General features: G+C 34.1%; 2 pseudogenes; both read left to right on the top strand.

Moving 5' to 3' along the window:
- Positions 1-1521: 1521 nt before the first annotated feature.
- LOC109108054 lies at positions 1522-8802 on the top strand (annotated as a pseudogene).
- Positions 8803-9791: 989 nt separating this feature from the next.
- Positions 9792-15635, top strand: LOC122140238 (annotated as a pseudogene).
- Positions 15636-16249: the final 614 nt, after the last annotated feature.

The raw sequence follows: 16249 nt of genomic DNA, 5'->3' as shown, positions 1-16249 counted from the left end.
ATTTTCGCTTACCTGCGAAACCTGGTTTCACGTACTCGTGAAGCGGGGTGGCTTGGACTTGCATCAATGGAGGTTTTAGGCCAATAAAGTCTGGGAATACCAGATCTTAATTTGCCAAATTAAAATCCTAATTTGTAAATTTTCAAGGTTATTGGAATTTCAAAATCAGTCTCACTGTTTGTAGCACGTGTTTTCTGATCTGTTGAGAAAACCAGTAGTGAAGGTCCACAAGCCCTCAGACGTCAGTCCCCCCTTCCCTGAAACCTTTTGGGGTTTAGGGCTAAACCCTTTGTGGGTCTAGGGTGATCAGCCAACTAACGTCCTCAGGTCCCGGACGATCAGCTGTGGAATCCCGTCACTCGTCGCCAAGTTTGTTGTGGAAATTCTAATTCAATAACAATTTGTAGAGACTGAGAATGAAACACCAAACAGAGTTTTGTCTTTGTATTGCTTTAATTCTCTGCAGAGGATGATCTAGTTTACACACAGCTTGAGTCTGTGTACAAAGAGATAACACACAGACTCACAGCACACTTTTTATAGTGTGTAAAAAGATACATTGAAGGACAGATTAGGACCTTTGAGCCAATCATGTTGCTCAGTGCACATCACCCCATAACACATGCACATCTCATGCACATTACAGGTAAATGTTCTGGTTACACTCAAAACTGCCAGTCCCTGGTACAGTTTCCCCTTAAATGTTGTATTTCAACCTGAAGCAGTTATGTGCACAAGTTACATAAAATAAACTCAATGTCCCTATGGACTATATACTACCTTGATCATTGTATGTTTAAGAAGATACTTGATTAATGCAATCAATGCAAGATTAACAATATATGTATAAACAAAAACAATAGATAGATAGATAGATTAAAATTAGTGCTGTCAAACGTTTAATTGCAATTAATTGCATCTAAAATAAAAGTTTTGTTTGCATAATATGTGTGTGTACTGTGTACATTTATTATGTATATATAAATACACACACATGCATGTATATATTTGAATATATATTATAAAAATATGTTACGTTTATATATTAAATATATTTATGTATGATATAGCCTAATTTATATGAATATAAATATATACACGTAAATATTTTCAAAATATATATGCCGTGTGCGTGTCTTTATATATACATCATAAATAAACAGCAACAAAAACTTTTATTTTGGATGCGATTACTCCCGATTATATTACATATTAAAATATTAAAATCTATATGAAGATCGTGTGTATGTGTAAAAAAGATGCACAAAGTAGGCCTATGTCTGAAATGTATATACTTACTTGAAAATATATTTATATAAAAAGGACAACTTTCTTTTGTACACACTCTGCTATTGTGTTGATTTAATACTTTTTTCATAGTATATTTATTTTGAAATTACATAATTAAATAACGCTGTAGTTAAAATCTTCAAATGTAAAAATAATGTAAAGACGCTAACTTTTATTTTTTAGTATCCAACTTTTATTGTGAAAGACTGACCGCTTGCCGCTCAGAAGAATCTGATTGGTCGATATGGTGTCCAATCACAGAGCTCGTTGATCGCAGGTGGCAGAAGCAGAGTCGATGCGCTGTAGAGTCTGCGGCTGCTAATGTTGAGCACTTAATTACAAATATAGTTGATTACATTCAATTACAATGAGCTCCATTGGGACCGGGGTGAGTGGATTTAATAATACAAAATTTATCATAGTGTTTGAACGAGATCTGATCCGGAAAGAGCGATTAAATAAGCAATGCGTGTATTGTCTGTGTCATTCTGAAGCTAACAAGCTACTGCTAGCGTGCAGGATCTGCATTAGTGGTTTTTTCCTCTTCCAACCTAATTAAAGTTAATAAAGAGTTTTCACACATAAGTAGTTTAAGTTATTTTCATTTACATGGGTTAAGTGTGTATGTTTTGCACTACTTTGCCCCTGCTGAGTCACTGCTCGCTAACGGTGAATGATAGCAGTTCAGATGAAAAGTCACCGTGGAGGTAAAGTGAAAGTAAATGTGTTGTGCACTAAGAACGCTTGTGCAGTTTATTCAACTTCGTCACTGATGCCCAGCTGTGTTTAATATTATTGCAAACTCTTTGAATGGTTTAATTAAATGAACACAAGTAATAATTGCTGACAGTATTTCTCTTGTCCCTCTCCAGTATGATTTATCCGCCTCCACCTTCTCTCCTGATGGAAGGGTATTTCAGGTCGAATATGCCATGAAGGCTGTAGAAAATAGCAGGTAATTCATTAAATACTACTACACATAGAAATCATAACTTTAGAAACATGTACATTTTGATGTCCTGCTCTGAGAAAGGCTTTACCTTTATTTTAATAACACCAACAATTTATTTTTGAACGTGTTTGGTATTTGATGTCTGATGAAAGTTAAAGTACATATTAAGCAGGGGGTTCTCCGAGCAGGACTTTTGAGGCCGATCACAGGAAGCAGTATAGCTACTTTATAAGTTATTTAAACTGTACCTCACCTTCAGCACAGGGCTGCACGATTATGACAAAAATCATAACTTTAGATTATTCCCTTGTAATTGTAATTGCGATTATTAATTATGATTATCACACATTATGATGATTTAATTGCGATTGTTTATACCATTGTTTGATGCAACTGCATGCCGTATTTTTATATGAAAATAAACAAGATGAAAACACTAACGCTGCTTTTCTATAGTATTTAGCCTTAAATGTCAACTATACATCGGATTAGTTTCTCATTATAAAAATAATAATATTATAATAATGTTATACTAAAACTAAAATTAAAACAATGGAAAAACCCTTATAAATAAAAACATCTTAAGCGTGCAGAATAATGTAAGTGGACTTTGAAGGGTTAATTGCCACTTTGAACAATTGCCTAATTGTGGCATCCATAATTGTAATCGCGATTAGAAATTCTATTAATTGTGCAGCCCTACATTCAGCATTACAATTATTTCACCTGCACCAGACAGAGAAGATATCGGCCGATAGTGATCGGTAGCCGATCAATCAGAACACTTCTAATATTAAGTTAATAATAATTGTTTTCTGTCGTTCATCAGCACAGCAATTGGCATCCGCTGCAAAGATGGAGTCGTGTTTGGTGTAGAGAAGTTGATTCTGTCCAAGCTGTATGAGCAGGGCTCCAATAAACGCATCTTCAATATTGATCGGCATGTGGGAATGGTAAGAACATTGAGAATTTTGTTTACACAAGTGCTCAAAATATGTCCAGTAATTTATCATTAGTAACTTATTTTTATCAAGTTGTGTAAAATGTTTGAGGTTTCACTGACATTACTCTGATGGCAGTAAATGATTAGATTGCAGTGTCACATTATAGATGCTAGGGTCCATTATTGTACTTTAAAATCAGTTACATCTATGTGATTATTTAGATTTAGTGCAGTGAAAAATAGTTTTATTTGACTAAAGTATAATAGTCATAAAGCTTAATCACCCATCAAATTGTTCTCATACCTTTGTTTGTAATTGAATTGTTTGTTGACATTGAATTTTATTTTGTCTAATAAACTAATAATATAACCTTCTAATAAGTTTGTGGTTGCTAATAAATAAGTGTGTTCTGTATATATATATATATATATATATATATATATATAACCCTTACCTAACTCTATATAAACAATGCTCTCAGGCTCACCAAGGCAGTAAAATACAGTAGCACAGAAAAATCATTAGAATTTAAAATAACTGTTTTCTTTGTAATGCAATGGTTAAGCTGAAGACTGGCGGAAGGGCTGCTGGAAATTCAGTGTCACATGATTATTCAGAAATGATTCTAAACGCTGATTTGATGCTCAAGAATCTTATTATTATACACATACTATACGTTACATTATTTTCAGGATTCTTTGATGAACACAACCAGCATTTAATGAAAATAGATATGTATTTTGTAACATTAAAAAAAATCTTTACTTACTGTCACTATTGATCCATTAAATGCATCCTTACTGAATAAAACTATTAATTTATTGAAAAAGTTTTGTTTGGAAGTGTAAATCTCTACATATATGAGTCTCTGTCTGTATGTCTTCTAGGCTGTGGCTGGTCTTCTGGCAGATGCACGATCGCTCTCAGAAGTGTCCAGAGAAGAGGCTTCAAACTTCCGCTCCAACTATGGCCATGACATCCCCCTGAAGGTGAGAGATTGACTAAAGCAATAGATCAGACTAAAATGAACATTCTAACGCCATTTACTCACAATCAGTCATTTCCTCACTCCAAAATGACCAGGTCTATATGACTCATGTGCTGTGTTAAATCAAGTCTTATATGATTTGTGTATATATACGAAACAAAGAATGGACATATTTAAATCGAACAGGTAGACAATAAAGAAATCTGAAAAGAGGTGCTGGTCATTGATATATCTTTCATATTATCCAAACAGCATCTTGCAGACAGAGTGGGCATGTATGTCCATGCTTACACATTATACAGCGCTGTGAGGCCTTTCGGATGCAGGTAGGTCTTATGTAAAGTTTCATTTGCATTATCATTGCATAATATAAGTTTCATTTCTTATAAGTTTGTATGTTTTTAACCCTTCAGTTTCATCCTGGGATCTTATGATGAAGATGATGGTCCCACAGCTCTACATGGTTGACCCTTCTGGGATCATACGTAAGAGCTCTCTTTGCATAAAAAACTATCACCTCTAATAATCACCACTATAACACAAAATACACACACTACACAAAATATATCTCACAATATTTTAAAAAAATCTTATTAAAAAAATTTCTCTGCTTAAATGACTGTAACTAGTTCTCTCACTTAAACAACTCTCAAAATAAAGTGCTCTGTGACTGGAAAAAGGAAGAAATAGTTCACTTTAAATGAGTTGCTGTATGTAACAAAAAACAGATTCATAAGTTCATAAATGGTCATTCCCCCCCCCCCCAACCTAACCCTAAATGTGTCATCTTTCACATCAAATTGTTACTTTGTTTCAATTAATTCAGTTAGAACAATAAAAAACTGTAGAGTTGTTACCATTCAAATGAAATTAGTATGAAATTAGTATTTCCACTGCTGAGGAAACAGAAGCTGCATCTGAAGTGGCATTAGATGCATTTACACAGACAGTGTGATCAAGCTGAGGTGCCATAAATGTATTTACACTGCAAAATTTAATGTGCATAAATAAGTTTATCAGATGAATGTTTGACATATTTTTTAAACATACAAATAAATGTTGAAAAAATGCAATGATACTTTTAAATATGACTAAAAACCACCAGCAGGTGGCGGCAAATGTCTGTTTTAAAGAGTGAGTCATTTATTCATTCATTCAATCGATTCATTTAAACGGCTGATTCATTCAGAAACGAAACACCACTGTGTGTTGCTCAGAGACACAAACAGTTCTGCTGTGGCTTTGATCAAGCTATCCTCGTCAGCGAAATTGAGCAAAAAATCACTTAGTTTTAACTTGTTTATTGAAATACTATTGTCTAAAATCAGTGTCGCCCTGTCTTGTGCTACCCTGTCAGATTTTGCTACCTCCCATTAAAACAGTGGGTAGTACAATTTGACAACGAAAAATGCTACCTATAAAATTATGGTTTATTAACGTCTAAACCTACCCTTACAGTAATACAGTAATGATGTGTTATATTCGCGGCTGTGGCTAGAATGGATACAGCTACAGGAAACCAACAATAAATAATTTTTTTCTACCTATTAGATTGTGTTTTATTAAAGTCTACACCTACCCCAACCCTAAACCTACTCTTACAGTAATGCAGATACATTAAATATCGTTGTTCAGTTGGTCACCGATCCGGATCAGTCATGCAAAAAATCGGCCGATTCCGATCACTATCTGGTCAATCGGTGCATCTCTAAAAAGCAGCAAAATGTGTCCAGCATACATGTGAACTCCTTCCAGTATTCAATGATAATGTAGATTACACATTGTTTTTTTTTATTGACCTGATCCTCCTGTACATGTATTTTCTTTATCATTAATATTTGTGTCTGTTTTTTAGGGTTACTGGGGATGTGCTATTGGAAAAGCCAAGCAAGCTGCCAAGACAGAAATTGAGAAACTACAGGTAGGTGTAAATATATTAAGTATTAAAAGTTATATATTCAAAGTCTTGGAAAGGCTTTCAGATCAGTACATACATTTGATCTTAAACTGCTGTTAGAAGGTTGTTTTATTCAGCAAGGATAAATAAAATAGACCACAAGTTACAGTAACAACAACATTTACAATGTATCATAACAAAAATGTATCATAATCCCACCCCCCAAAAAAAGGAAGAAATTTTTTTTTTATAACATTGATAATAATAAATGTTTCTTGAGCAGCAAATCAGCACATTAGAATAATTTCTGAAGGATCATGTGACACTGAAGACTGGAGTAATAATGCTGAGAAATCAAGAGTATATTACATTTTAAAATATATTAAAATACAGTTACCAACCCCAAACTTTTGAGAAGTAGTGTACATCCACAGCTGTTTAAAGTATCTCCAGGGTTACAGTACAGAAAAAGCCATTGCCTTTCATTTATTATCATACATTCGTTCTCATTCAGTCTAACAGATCTTTATTTTTAACAGTACAGTTGTGGTGTTTAGAATAAGCATGCTTGGCAGTCTTTTTTTGGAGTATATTCAAACACGAGCTATATGTCAGCTACTTTCAATACTGAACAGTACAATATCATTTAAAACTCAAAGTAACAACAACCTTACTTTACTATTAAAAAGAAAAATACCAAACTTTATAAACTTTTTCATTTTAATGTCAAAAGATTAAAGTGGTTAAACTTGTAAATGTTAATTTTGTGTTTCAGATGAAAGAAATGACCTGCAGAGAACTGGTGAAGGAAGTGGCAAAAATGTGAGTGTGATTTATTTATAACTTAGAATTGAGAAGACCTCAAAATCTAATGCATCATTCATAGCCAACACGAGAGCAGCAGAAATCCATGAAAACAAACCATATACCAACAAAACCAGTCAAACTCTAGTATTGAGCTTTTAAAAGTCTAGCTCAGTTGAGTTTTATCTGATCTGTTACGTTGCTGAGTTTATAATAATGGGGAAGTCGTGGCCTAATGGTTAGAGAGTTTGACTCCTAACCCTAAGGTTGAGGGTTCGAGTCTCGGGCTGGCAATACCACGACTGAGGTGCCATGTCATAACGAATTAAACATTTTATATTTAGAAAATGTACTAACTATTGTTTTGTGTATGTGTCTGTCATCTCTACTCAGTATCTATATCGTTCATGATGAGGTGAAAGACAAAGCCTTTGAGCTGGAGCTTAGCTGGGTTGGAGAAGGTAATGACAGGCTTTTTTTATTCTACTTCCGTTGTTACATTTCTTACTGGTTTTAGTTGTAATACTTTAAAATAGGCTCATTTTCCAACTCCCCTAGAGTTAAACAGTTGAGTTTTACTGTTTTTGAATCCATTCAGCCGATCTCCGGATCTGGCGGTAGCACTTTTAGCTTAGCATAGATCATTGAATCTGATTAGACCGTTAACATCTCGCTCAAAAATGACCAAAGCATTTTTCCTATTTAAAACTTGACTCTTCTGTAGTTACATCTTAAGACCGACGGTAAATGAAAAAAGTTGCGAGGAACTATACTCTCAATCCGGCGTAATAATCAAGGAACTTTGCTGTCGTACATGGGTGCAGCAGGCGTAATGATATTACGCAGCGCCTGAAAATAGTCCCCAGCTAGTTTGTGTAGTTGCAGAGTTGCAGCCGGCAAATTTCAGACCCATGGTACAGCAGCAAAGTTCCTTGATTATTACGCCGGATTGAGAGTATAGTTCCTCACCATATGGGCCTAGAAAACCGCAACTTTTCATTTTCCGTCGGTCTTATAACAGGCTGAAACTACAGAAGAGTCAGGTTTTAAATAGGGAAAATATCGAAACTCTTTGGTCATTTTTGAGCGAGATGTTAACGGTCTAATCAGATTCAATGATCTATGCTAAGCTAAAAGTGCTACCACTAGACCCAGAGATCAGCTGAATGGATTCAAAAACAGTAAAACTCAACTGTTAACTCTAGGGGAGTCGGAAAATGAGCCTATTTTCAAAAATAGTAGTGTTCCTTTAATACAGTCAAGTTCATAAACCCTATAAGTTTACTGCATTTGTATTCAGTGCTGCATTTGTCATATAACCCTTTTTATTATTTTATATATTAATGTATTAAGTTTTTTCAGTCCATTTTTAATGTTGTAAATTATTATTTTTTTATTTATATGATAATAATGTTATTGTAATACTTATGGTATCTTTTAGATGTTGACTTAATGTGTCACTCTTACAAGTTTTGTTTTATTTATTTGCCTGATCTGATAGTGTCTCAACAGCAGAAAAGAGTTACTGAATTTTATTTAGATATTTTTGCCCCTATTTTTAGTCACAAAAGGAAGGCACGAGCTTGTCCCCAAAGACATCAAAGAGGAGGCTGAGAAATACGCTAAAGTAAGCCGAACATTCCTCTGGTAATAGTCATGACAAAAGCTCTCTTCAGCATGGACTTATGTCATATTTCTGCCCTGACAGGAATCCCTGGAGGAGGAGGATGACTCTGATGAGGATAACATGTAAACAGTGTTGCAAACCTCTGTTTTGCCACTTCACTGACTGTGTACCATGTTTCAGACATCCTGGCAACTCTCAACTTTACTGCAGACAATAAAATGTTTTTTATGTTTTGTAATGGACTAATGTAGTCCTATGTTTTCCTTTCAGACTTGACAATAAATACGATTTATAAGAGAATGAAGCTCTGATTCAGACTCCTAAATTGCCATAATTACCGTTGGACAGCATTGGCACAGCAAAGCTTAGGCAAAGGGACTCCACCTTCTCTTTAGAAACTTCATGTGGATCATTTGAAATCTATGAAATACTACTACAATTGCATACTACTACACATTTAATATGATACTACACATAGAAAATTCATAACTTTAGACAACATGTACATTTTGATGTCCTGCTCTGAGTAAAGGCTTTACCTTTATTTTAATACACCAACAATTTATTTTTGAACGTGTTTGGTATTTGATGTCTGATGAAAGTTAAAGTACATATTAAGCAGGGGTTCTCCGAGCAGGCTTATCTTTGCTCATTCAGCAGGGATGCATTAAATTGACCACAATAATGTAAAGTTTCACACAGGGCTGCACGATTATGACAAAAATCATAACACAGGGCTGCACGATTATGACAAAAATCATAATTTTAGATTATTCCCTGTAATTGTAATTGCGATTATTAGATTATGATTTATCACACATTATGAAGATTTAATTGCGATTGTTTATACCATTGTTTGATGAAACTGCATGCCGTATTTTTATATGAAAATAAACAAGATGAAAACACTAACGCTGCTTTTCTATAGTATTTAGCCTTAAATGTCAACTATACATCGGATTAGTTTCTCATTATAAAAATATGAATGGTATTATAATGTTATACTAAAACTAAAATTAAAACAATGGAAAAACCCTTATAAATAAAAACATCTTAAGCGTGCAGAATAATGTAAGTGGACTTTGAAGGGTTAATTGCCACTTTGAACAATTGCCTAATTGTGTGCATCCATCATGTAATCGCGATTAGAAATTCTATTAATTGTGCAGGCCCTACATTCAGCATTACAATTATTTCACCTGCACCAGACAGAGAAGATATCGGCCGATAGTGATCGGTAGCCGATCAATCAGAACACTTCTAATATTAAGTTAATAATAATTGTTTTCATGTCGTTCATCAGCACAGCAATTGGCATCCGCTGCAAAGATGGAGTCGTGTTTGGTGTAGAGAAGTTGATTCTGTCCAAGCTGTATGAGCAGGGCTCCAATAAACGCATCTTCAATATTGATCGGCATGTGGGAATGGTAAGAACATTGAGAATTTTGTTTACACAAGTGCTCAAAATATGTCCAGTAATTTATCATTAGTAACTTATTTTTATCAAGTGTTGTGTAAAATGTTTATGAGGTTTCACTGACATTACTAGCTGATGGCAGTAAATGATTAGATTGCAGTGTCACATTATAGATGCTAGGGTCCATTATTGTACTTTAAAATCAGTTACATCTATGTGATTATTTAGATTTAGTGCCAAGTGAAAAATCAGTTTTTATTTGACTAAAGTATAATAGTCATAAAGCTTAATCACCCATCAAATTGTTCTCATACCTTGTTTGTAATTGAATTGTTTGTTGACATTGAATTTTATTTTGTCTAAGAAACTAAAAATATAACCTTCTATTAAGTTTGGGTGTTGCTAATAATAAATGAATAAGTGTGTTCATATATATATATATATATATGTATATATATATATATATAACCCTTACCTAACCTTCTATATAAACAATGCTCTCAGGCTCACCAAGCAGTAACAATACAGTAGCAGAGAAAAATCATTAGAATTTAAAATAACTGTTTTCTTTGTAATGCATTTCAAAATGTCATTTATTGAAGGGCTGCTGGAAATTCAGTGTCACATGATTATTCAGAAATGATTCTAAACGCTGATTTGATGCTGCTCAAGAATCTTATTATATACACATACTATACGTTAGTTACATGTATTTTCAGGATTCTTTGATGAACACAACCAGCATTTATTGAAAAATAGATATGTCACTTTTGTAACATTAAAAAAAATCTTTAATTACTGTCACTATTGATCCATTAAATGCATCCTTACTGAATAAAACTATTAATTTATTGAAAAAGTTATTTGTTGAAGTGGTTACATCTCTACATATATGAGTCTCTGTCTGTATATGCTTCTAGGCTGTGGCTGGTCTTCTGGCAGATTGCACGACGCTTCTCAGAAGTGTCCAGAGAAGAGGCTTCAAACTTCCGCTCCAACTATGGCCATGACATCCCCCTGAAGGTGAGAGATTGACTAAAGCAATAGATCAGACTAAAATGAACATTCTAACGCCATTTACTCACAATCAGTCATTTCCTCACTCCAAAATCACTCAAGTCTATAGACTTATGTGCTGTGTTAAATCAAGTCTTATATGATTGGTGTATATATACGAAACAAAGTAATGGACATATATTTAAATTGAACAGGTAGACAATAAAGAAATCTGAAAAGAGGTGGTGCTGTCATTGATATATCTTTCATATTATCCAAACAGCATCTTGCAGACAGAGTGGTCATACAATGTATGTCCATATGCTTACACATTATACAGCGCTGTGAGGCCTTTCGGATGCAGGTAGGTCTTATGTAAAGTTTCATTTGCATTATCATTGCATAATATAAGTTTCATTTCTTATAAGTTTGTATGTTTTTAACCCTTCAGTTTCATCCTGGGATCTTATGATGAAGATGATGGTCCACAGCTCTACATGGTTGACCCTTCTGGGATTTCATACGTAAGAGCTCTCTTTGCATAAACTAGTATCTCTTTTAATCAGCACTTTATTACTTAATATACTCACTTTACCGAATTTATTTCTCATTATTTTTGAAAATCTTTTGATTCAAATGTTTCTGCTTAAATGACTGTAACTAGTTCTCTCACTTAAACAACTCTCAAAATAAAGTGCTCTGTGACTGGAAAAAGGAAGAAATAGTTCACTTTAAATGAGTTGCTGTATGTAACAAAACAGATTCATAAGTTCATAAATGGTCATTCCCCCACCCCACAACCTAACCCTAAATGTGTCATCTTTCACATCAAATTGTTACTTTGTTTCAATTTTCTTCATTCAGTTAGAACAATAAAAAAACTGTAGAGTTGTTACCATTCAAATGAAATTAGTATATGAAAAAGTAGTATTTCCACTGCTGGAGGAAACAGAAGCTGCACCTGAAGTGGCATTAGATGCATTTACACATACAGTGTGATCAAGCTGAGGTGCCATAAATGTATTTACACTGCAAAATTTAAGTGCCATAAATAAGTTTATCAGATGAATGTTTGACATATTTTTTAAACATACAAATAAATGTTGAAAAAATGCAATGATACTTTAAAATATGAAAAAACCACCAGCAGGTGGCGTCAAATACCAATTCTAAATACCAATTCAACCCCTTACCCCAACACTTAATCCATCCAAACCACACAACAACCAATAAACGAAACACCACTGTGTGTTGCTCAGAGACACAAACAGTTCTGCTGTGGCTTTGATCAAGCTATCCTCGTCAGCGAAATTGAGCAAAAAATCACTTAGTTTTAACTTGTTTATTGAAATACTATTGTCTAAAATCAGTGTCGCCCTGTCTTGTGCTACCCTGTCAGATTTTGCTACCTCCCATTAAAAAAGAGTGGGTAGTACAATTTGACAACGAAAAATGCTACCTATAAAATTATGGTTTTATTAACGTCTAAACCTACCCTTACAGTAATACAGTAATGATGTGTTATATTCGCGGGCTGTGGCTAGAATGGATACAGCTACAGGAAACCAACAAAAAATAATTTTTTTCTACCTATTAGATTGTGTTTTTATTAAAGTCTACACCTACCCCAACCCTAAACCTACTCTTACAGTAATGCAGCTTACACTTAATATCGTTGTTCATTCAGTTGGTCACCGATCCGGATCAAAGTCATGCAAAAAAATCGGCCGTTTCCAATCACTATCTGGTCAATCGGTGCATCTCTAAAAAGCAGCAAAAATGTGTCCAGCATACATGTGAACTCCTTCCAGTATTCAATGATAATGTAGATTACACATTGTTTTTTTTTTATTGACCCCTGATCCTCCTGTACATGTATTTTCTTTATCATTAATATTTGTTCTGTTTTTTAGGGTTACTGGGGATGTGCTATTGGAAAAGCCAAGCAAGCTGCCAACACAGAAATTGAGAAACTACAGGTAGGTGTAAATATATTAAGTATTAAAAGTTATATATTCAACGTCTTGTAAAGGCTTTCAGATCAGTACATACATTTGATCTTAAACTGCTGTTAGAAGGTTGTTTTATTCAGCAAGGATAAATAAAATAGACCAAAAGTTACAGTAACAACAACATTGCAATGTATCATAACAAAAATGTATCATAATCCCACCCCCCAAAAAAAGGAAGAAATTTTTTTTTTATAACATTGATAATAATAAATGTTTCTTGAGCAGCAAATCAGCACATTAGAATAATTTCTGAAGGATCATGTGACACTGAAGACTGGAGTAATAATGCTGAGAAATCAAGAGTATATTACATTTTAAAAATATATATAAAATACAGTTACCAACCCCGAACTTTTGAGAAGTAGTGTACATCCACAGCTGTTTAAAGTATCTCCAGGGTTACAGTACAGAAAAAGCCATTGCCTTTCATTTATTATCATACATTCGTTCTCATTCAGTCTAACAGATCTTTATTTTTTAACAGTACAGTTGTGGTGGTTTAGAATAAGCATGCTTGGCAGTCTTTTTTTGGAGTATATTCAAACACGAGCTATATGTCAGCTACTTTCAATACTGCAGGGACAATATCATTTGAAACTTGAAGTAACAGTATTGTTATTTGACTTTTCAAAGGGACTACTACCTTTCTTTAGTAGTGTTAAAGAAAAAGATTAAAGTGGTTAAACTTGTAAATGTTAATTTTGTGTTTCAGATGAAAGAAATGACCTGCAGAGAACTGGTGAAGGAAGTGGCAAAAATGTGAGTGTGATTTATATTTATAACGAGAAGACCTCAAAATCGAATGCATCATTCATAGCCAACACGAGAGCATCAGAGATCCATGAAAACAAACAAAAAACACACCCAATACCAACAAAACCAGTCAAACTCTAGTATTGAGCTTTTAAAAGTCTAGCTCAGTTGAGTTTTATCTGATCTGTTACGTTGCTGAGTTTATAATTAATTGGGGAAGTCGTGGCCTAATGGTTAGAGAGTTTGACTCCTAACCCTAAGGTTGAGGGTTCGAGTCTCGGGCTGGCAATACCACGACTGAGGTGCCATGTCATAACGAATTAAACATTTTATATTTAGAAAATGTACTAACTATTGTTTTGTGTATGTGTCTGTCATCTCTACTCAGTATCTATATCGTTCATGATGAGGTGAAAGACAAAGCCTTTGAGCTGGAGCTTAGCTGGGTTGGAGAAGGTAATGACAGGCTTTTTTTATTCTACTTTTCCGTTGTTACATTTCTTACTGGGTTTTAGTTTGTAATACTTTAAAATAGGCTCATTGTCCAACTCCCCTAGAGTTAAACAGTTGAGTTTTTTACTGTTTTTGAATCCATTCAGCCGATCTCCCGGGTCTGGCAGTAGCACTTTTAGCTTAGCATAGATCATTGAATCTGATTAGACCGTTAACATCTCGCTCAAAAAATGACCAAAGCAGCATTTTTCCTATTTAAAAAAAAAACTGACTCTTCTGTAGTTACATCTTAAGACCGACGGTAAAAATGAAAAAAGTTGCGAGGAACGATACTCTCAATCCGGCGTAATAATCAAGGAACTTTGCTGTCGTACACATGGGTTGCAGCAGGCGTAATGATATTACGCAGCGCCTGAGATACTCTCATTCCGCTCCCATGGTACAGCAGCAAAGTACCTTGATTATTACGCCGGACCATGGTACAGCAGCAAAGTTCCTTGATTATAACTCCTAAACATATCAGACATATCGCACCCCATATGGGCCTAGAAAACAGCACCTTTTTCATTTTCCGTCGGTCTTATAACACGATGAAACTACAGAAGAGTCAGGTTTTAAAAAGGGAAAATGTCGAAACTCTTTCGTCATTTTTGAGCGAGATGCTAACGGTTAAATCAGATTCAATGATCTATGCTAAGGTAAGCTAAAAGTGCTACCGCCAGACCCAGAGATCAGCTGAATGGATTCAAAAACAGTAAAACTCAACTGTTTAACTCTAGGGGAGTTGGAAAATGAGCCTATTTTCAAAAATAGTAGAGTGTTCCTTTAATACAGTCAAGTTCATAAACCCTATAAGTTTACTGCATTTGTATTCAGTGCTGCATTTGTCATAGAACCCTTTTTATTATTTTATATATTAATGTATTAAGTTTTTTCAGTCCATTTTTAATGTTGTAAATTATTATTTTTTTTATTTATATGATAATAATGTTATTGTAATACTTATGGTATCTTTTAGATGTTGACTTAATGTGTCACTCTTACAAGTTTTGTTTTATTTATTGCCTGATCTGATAGTGTCTCAACAGCAGAAAAGAGTTACTGAATTTTATTTAGATATTTTTGCCCCTATTTTTAGTCACAAAAGGAAGGCACGAGCTTGTCCCCAAAGACATCAAAGAGGAGGCTGAGAAATACGCTAAAGTAAGAAACCGTTCCTCTGGTGATAGTCATAACAAAAGCTCTCTTCAGCACGGCTTATTGTCATATTTCTGCCCTGACAGGAATCCCTGGAGGAGGAGGATGACTCTGATGAGGATAACATGTAAACAGTGTTGCAAACCTCTGTTTTGCCACTTCACTGACTGTGTACCATGTTTCAGACATCCTGGCAACTCTCAACTTTACTGCAGACAATAAAATGTTTTTTATGTTTTGTAATGGACTAATGTAGTCCTATGTTTTCCTTTCAGACTTGACAATAAATACGATTTATAAGAGAATGAAGCTCTGATTCAGACTCCTAAATTGCCATAATTACCGTTCATTAGTTGGACAGCAAGCTTAGGCAAAGGATCCACCTTCTCTTTTAGAAATTCTGTGGCATCATTTGAATATTTATGCACACCCTGTCAGAAGAACGTGAATATTACTACTATCTTCCACAAAACACTAAAAAAAAAAAACAATCATTTGTATATATAAAAACATTATATCCACAACACTCCAAAAACACTATACCCAAAACATACACACCCTAAAAAAAAAACACTATTATATAATAATACACTTATAAAATAGCTATCCATCAGATTGTAAGCCAAGCATGCCTGCGTGTTATATTAGAGTTAAAAAAGAGACTAGGCTGAACCTGATACTTTAATGAACATACTTCCAACTACAGCATTATTATATATACAGCATATTGATATGACAAAAGACTTAATATGAATAAAGATTTTACACAAATGTGGAGGTACAAGTATAGTGTTGTGACTAAAGGTAAAGACCAAGCATACTTTCTACAAAACTAGTTACAAACATTAAAAACTTAAGCCTAAACATATAAATAAAATATTATTAAAAACCAAAAAAAACCTAAACTCATCTAAAACTT

Source organism: Cyprinus carpio, chromosome B17, assembly GCF_018340385.1.
Source record: "Cyprinus carpio isolate SPL01 chromosome B17, ASM1834038v1, whole genome shotgun sequence".
NCBI classification, from domain to species: domain Eukaryota; kingdom Metazoa; phylum Chordata; class Actinopteri; order Cypriniformes; family Cyprinidae; genus Cyprinus; species Cyprinus carpio.
This window is presented reverse-complemented; position numbering and strand designations above follow the sequence as displayed.